Here is a 6926-nt window from a genome sequence, read left to right as displayed (position 1 = left end):
TGACATACAACAAGAATCACACAATATATTAATATTACTTAATTAATGTTTTATTCCCGTATTTCCCTCAACATACCTTAAAGCCGAAGATTGACAGTTCAAGTCAGGTGTATAGTTTACGGCTCATTAAATTAATAACTCCACATCTTTAGCATCATCGACATAATTGCTATTAAAGAGTTAGGCGGGAACTTCCATTTTTATTTATCTCGTTATAAATGTTTGTAGGAAAGATGATGCCTAATAAATGATCGCTCGCGGTGAAGGTGCTTAGTTAGATTTAACCTCGGCTGATGCTGTATTATAGATTTAGACGTTTTATTGCTACTAATCTATCTCACTAGATTTTTTTTCTCTTTTTCTTGAGCGTGATTTCAGAAATAAAACAAGTTATTTTATACAATTCTAAAGGGAGTGGAATTTACAGGTGATAATGTATAGAACTTCAGTCGATCGGAGAGACAGGGCGCGTGTATATATTACGAAAGCACTGTTTTTCTTTTTTCATTTTATTAACGTGTTTTCTTACTGAGCATTACCGTTACAACATATAGAAACTTAAATGACGAGGTGTACATAAGAAACTGCACAACAACTTTAACAAATTGAAGACGTTACAGTTCTCCTCGACAAACGTCAATTTTGTTACAAATATAAGATTTTAATGGAAGCTACCAGGACACAATCTATATGTCCATTAGGCAACAAACGTCCGGAGACAGTTTTTTTAATATTGAACAAAGGTTTCTATACATTGCACTGTGGCAGTATTTGGTCTAAGTCTGGACGGCTTATTGTCCTGCAGGAAAATCTTTTTCAGACAATTATGTAGATTATGCAGACATATACGTTCTGACATGAGAGATTTGATTTTCTGTCTCAGTTTGTGTACATATTAATGCAATTTTTTTTTTTGTATTTGATATTTATTTACCTTTTTTCATATTAAACCCCCAACTACGGTATTATATTTCCAGCACGCGTTTGTAATGTTAAGATATATCTAGTTCCACAGAATATATTTGTTTGCAAAATTTTCCATAATTTCCGAATGTAGACTCTATTGATGAATAGTTTGGAACAGCCTGTTTTGGTCTGTTTCCTGTTATAGACCTACCATCAATTCGTAAAGAAAACTGGGACTAAAACAACAGATGTAGAACAGATATATATGTGAATTGATGATTGGAGTTGTGAGGATAAAACGTCACTCTAGTAAGTTTGTAGATATACAAGACACAAAGCTCAATTTTAATTACATTTTAATCAACACTTAAGGCATTTTATAATAAATATATACAACAATGGTAAGTTTTCTTAAACTGAAGATTCCCAGAAAAGTTTCAGAAAACATGAAAACAACTCCTTTTACACCAGCTACAAAATACTGGAAGTTATTCCCCAAATATGGAATGCTATCTCCAAAATTATAGCATTAGCCATACCAGCATGATAGCATAGACCCTAGAGCTACATGTGGGAATACAACCTGATCTTTGCTGACCGCTGCATCTTGAACAAAGTAGCAGAGATTCGCAGTGTAGAAATACTTTAATACAACAATAAAAAATCTTTACAAAATTGTGTATGCTTACATTGTACTATTGGATAAAACTTTATCACACGTAGAATATATTACTACAAGGTCCTTCTTTGTTGTCATTTTATTTAAATACAGGCCCTCAGAATGGTCGTGTCTGCGAAAGATATTTCGAGAACTCTCTATCCGCTGGTATTAGGCCTACAATATCATCGCAGACGTCATGATATCGCTCGAGAAAATCATTAAAGCAAACATCAAAATTATTTCAAAAAGAAACACTGATGATTGGGCACGTGAACCGAAGATAAACATTTGTTATAGAATTAGTCTTTCGCAAATAAGAATGAGACAACTTGAAAATATTACAGCCTCAGTTACGACAGTGGCTGAAATGTTTCAAACTTTGGCTTCGGGCAAAATTCAACTCCGCTTTAAAAAACAAGTAGTAATGACTGATGACACAATAAACTCATAAAACTCATGGCTATATAGCTTCCCATGACAATTGATTTTAAAGCGATTATTCCAGTGCCTTCATCAATAATATATGTCGATTGGCATTCCGACATTACAATCAAAATGGCGCGCATTTAAAAGTAGTCCCCATCGGTTAGACATTGATGTTCGGATAAAAGAAAATGTGAAAATACCGCCTTATCAGGGCTGAAAATCCCAAAGGCAAAAAAGATGTGAATTTAAGATTATTAATTTATTTTATAATTTAGCGTTAAATCATTACATTATAACTATGACAACTTCATTACCCAGAGTAATCCCGAAGGAGCACACTGCCGAGCCTAGATGACGACTACAACATTATAGTTTATGAAATTATTAAATTTATATTATCTACAACAATAAATAAACACATAAACTGTGTATGGTTAAACAGCCGTTAAACAGTATGATGTATAATATGTCTTTGGTGCAAATGGCAGGTTCATAATTCACGGAAATGTACAGAAATCCAATCATCATCTGATATGACAAAACTCTGAACATTTCAATATAATTAAGCATTTACGTCCAACTGTCTTATGATGGTCCAACGGTAATAAAATCTGTGGAGGCACAAAACGCAACCAAGCACCAAAACAGCAAACTCACTTTGATTGAGTCTAAGCGAAATGTGCAACACCCCTCACGACCCCTATAGCACAGGCTTCAGTGGAAATAAGCTATATAATAAATGCCTTACATGATCCCATTCCTTGCTGCTACCAATTTAGAATGTTGTACCTTACCTATTATTGATAATAGTTTTGCAATGCTGAGTGCTAATTATAGGGCAAGGAATGCCTGAAAGTAAGTTAATCCTCAAAAGCCTTTCATAAAGCTGAAAGATTTTCATGTGAACGCCATTAAATGGCGAATCACTGTTTTTTGGAGATATTATTTCTTAAGTAACACAGTTTTTAAATTTTGGAATTATTCTCTGTTACATATTTTCACAGTACCTGAAATGATTTTATACAATGTGCTGAATGCCGAAACGAAGTTCATAATTGAGCCGCGCCACGAGAAAACCAACAAAGTGCATTTGCGACCAGCATGGTTCCAGACCAGCCTGCGCATCCGCGCAGTCTGGTCAGGATCCATGCTGTTCGCTAACGGTTTCTCTAATATAATTGTAATAGGCTTTGAAAGCGAACAGCATGGATCCTGACCAGACTGTGCGGATTCGCAGGCTGGTCTGCATCCGTACTGGTCGCAAATGCACTATGTTGTTTTTGTCGTGGTGCGGCATATATCTATCTTTCGGTAGGAAAAATTTATGGCTTTTTAATATCATTAATTTGAGACAATTAAAGTCACAATCAAATGAGTGATTGAAGAATAGGTAATATGTAATAGTCTTGATGTAGGAAAATGAATTAATTTTATTATAATTGTAGTAAGCACAAATGATTTAAAACTTAAATAATAATTCTATTTAGTAATACAGACGTACAAATTTTCGACAATTAAATTGATATTTACGAGAAATTAGTGAACAAAACTCTATGTACAACATCTTGAAGTTTACAAGAGAGTTCCTTCACGAGTAGTACCAAGGACAGTTAATTGTCGATTCTCATCCATAGTAAATAAAGACGTTACAAGTAAAACTGCCTGGATCTTGTTACATTGTGCAAGTGTACCAAATTGTTATGATGAATATGTTTCTTTGCATATAAAAGCTATAGACCTGAAAAGAAAAATGACATAAAATTGTTGGCCTCAAAGTGTGACCTTGACCTTTGAGCTTGCACGCGACGCATCGTCTAGTTACGGTGACTGTACGCGACACGTCTTTTCTTTTGGTGCTACGTTATTTGAACAGGCATGCATGCGTAAAAAAGATAGAGCGGACACGAGTTTCTGAACATACGCACAAATACGCCGTACCGCACACGCGGACAGTGGTAGCACTGTATCAGTATTTTCAGTCACCATCCTCCTAATTTTAATGGCAAGTGCACAAAAACACGGAGTCGCTTTACAATAAATAAGACTCAAGTCAAGATATGTTTCAATTTTCCTAACTTTGATGCCTGTGAACCATCGCTGTAAAAATTGAATTAAATTTATGTACAACGGCCACATGCTCAAACAAAAGACGATCGCATAATAAAAGGGTATAGGGTGTAAAAGACAGAAAAGTAAGTCACATGATGAAAAATTTGCATTTTCAGATTTCAACAATATATCATAATATTCAAAATACTTTCTTCTACAGTTAATCGTAATTTTGAATATGCAACTTGATTCAACGGTATGATTTTTCTAATTTACAGTTAATATTGTGGGAACTGCTGCCCTTAAAGACCAGTGTCACCACCTGCACGTGGACATGTCATGTTTACTTTCAAAAGAATATCTATTTTTTCCCATTATGTCCTACTGTATTCACCTTTGATTCACGAGTGTTGGTCTTCGTGCAACGCGACTAAATTACCACTTAATGTCTAATTTATGACCGAATGATTGCGGTCTCATAGCGTTGTCGTTCGCGGGACAAAAGACAATAACACGGGTTTTTTAAGGACAATATGAAAGTAAAAGTCAAGCCTTGTGTATCAGATTTGCAGTTTGTCTACGGTGATCATCTGATTTAGAATAATCATACATTTTTTTGCTTTTTAAATGTCATCGGTGGAGCCATTTTTTTCAGAGGAGGTGAATATAATTACCAGTTATGGCAGAAACAAAAAGAAGTACAAAGAAAAGAAAAACCAACATCTTAAGACGCCTCAGTAGGTAATAAACAATAAAATATTTTGTTGTTGTTGTTTTTTATATTATAAAAACAGCTAGTTTTTAACAGTTATTTATTATATTTCACCGAATAACCAAAGACCGAGTGTTTCATAACAAAATGTCAATAAATATGCAAAAAATAACACACGACGTGCTTCATTGGTTTGTATCTGATTACACGGTAACTTGGGATCTTTCTAAAATGTCGCCACTCTCTAATAATTCAGAACGGATGGCAAATCAAAAGTTACCAGCGTTTTCTTTGTAATGGTTACATCTAGCACGTGGCGCTTGCTATGCTGGTTTGAACGCATGTTAATAATTTCAATACACGTGCATAGAGCGTCGTTAAAATGTCAGTTTAAGTCAGGATCATGTTTAATGAGATATTGTTCTGTCGTGCTAATTTTTTTAATATAAAGTGACACGTGCAAATCGTGCATATAATTATTATAATCTTTGCTCAACAGCCGCTTTCTTTCAGAATTACGTAAAACTTTAAAATTGTCCCTCGAGTATTAATCAAGAAAACAGGCTTAAATGATCAAAGTAATATTAATTTTGGTCCATGAGCATTTACTTAATATTGATATTTCTTAAGAATAAATGAACCGCGCCATGAGAAAACCAACATAGTAGCTTTGCGACCAGCATGGATCCAGATCAGCCTGCGCATCCGCGCAGTCTGGTCAGGATCCATGCTGATCGCTTTCAAAGCCTATTGCAATTAGAGAAACTGTTAGCGAACAGCATGGATCCTGACCAGACTGCGCGGATGCGCAGGCTGGTCTGGATCCATGCTGGTCGCAAAGCCACTATGTTGGTTTTCTCATGGCGCGGCTCAAATACTTTTCATACCCTAATACATATCGGTGAGGTTCTTAGCTGTAACTCATATGTATACAAGTATTTAAATATACAAAGTGCTTAGTATCGTGTTTGCTTACAGATACTCCAAAATTTACTTTTTTCAGGGCAAAAGAATGTGCGATTTTTATATTTTTTCTTGCATTTAATTTTCGAATTTTCATACTGACAGAAAACTCTTGAGAACTATGTTTACGAAGCTGGAAATATGCATGGATGTTTCCATACCGCTAAAAGATACAAGAACTGAGTTACCTCAAAAACAATTCCATGACATGTGATAGCTAATAACAATAAAATAAAAATAATTACTATAATAGAAAGTAGTTCATTATAGAATTATGTTTTATTTCATATCCCTGTATTACCTACAAAAAAGTGAAATGCATTTAAGGTAGTTCTGCACGTTTGATATACCGGAAGTGATGGCGTAACGTCATTTATCCGGAAAACGTAGAATAATGCCTGGATTCGGCGTACGGAAACGAAAATCAGTTTATGAATTAAGGAGAACCAGTGAATAAATGTATTAAAATTGCACTGTTTCTATCTTTCTAAAGATAAAATATGATATTAAAACATCTTACACGTTAAATAATTCAAAATAATGTCTTAAAATTAGCTTGAAATAGACGGTTCACTTTAATGATAGCCAAATATCTCAAAAATAAACTCACGGACCTATACATTTTATTTCACGATATTATAGCCATACGTTTATTTACGACTGTGAGAGGTTTCATTAAAATCTACATTGTAGAAAAAATTCTATTCGCGAAAAAGTTATGAAAGTTGCGTTTTTCCCATAGACTCCCATTATGAAAAATTGCGTGAGATCGAACTTTTTCAAATCAGCCTAGCAAAAAGTCATGCACACGCCCTATCTTTTTTATTTGCTGAATTTTCTTATTACATTCCGCAGTTTTGAAAAATCAGAGTTTAATCAAATTCTACATTGTAGAAAAATTTTTGATCCTAACGTGCAGAACTACCTTAAGCATAACAACAGTATAATGCACTCACATGTTTTTGTTGTTGTTAGTTTCCACAGGACAAGAACACGAACGTTATTGTTATCTGCAAATCTGCAACATCTATAGAAAATTGTGATGAATGTATACATGCCTAATTCAAAATAAAAATTTAAAGAGTAAATTAATAATCTCATAATAATATTGTTATAATGTTACATTTAAAATCACTTGCTTTTCTAACAGTAAAGACACACGTAAAAGACATAATTATAAAAACACCATGTGCAGTAATACTACCGAAG

The sequence above is a fragment of the Mercenaria mercenaria genome, chromosome 4 (genome assembly GCF_021730395.1).
Source record: "Mercenaria mercenaria strain notata chromosome 4, MADL_Memer_1, whole genome shotgun sequence".
Lineage (NCBI taxonomy): Eukaryota > Metazoa > Mollusca > Bivalvia > Venerida > Veneridae > Mercenaria > Mercenaria mercenaria.
Note: the sequence above shows the minus strand (reverse complement) of the source record.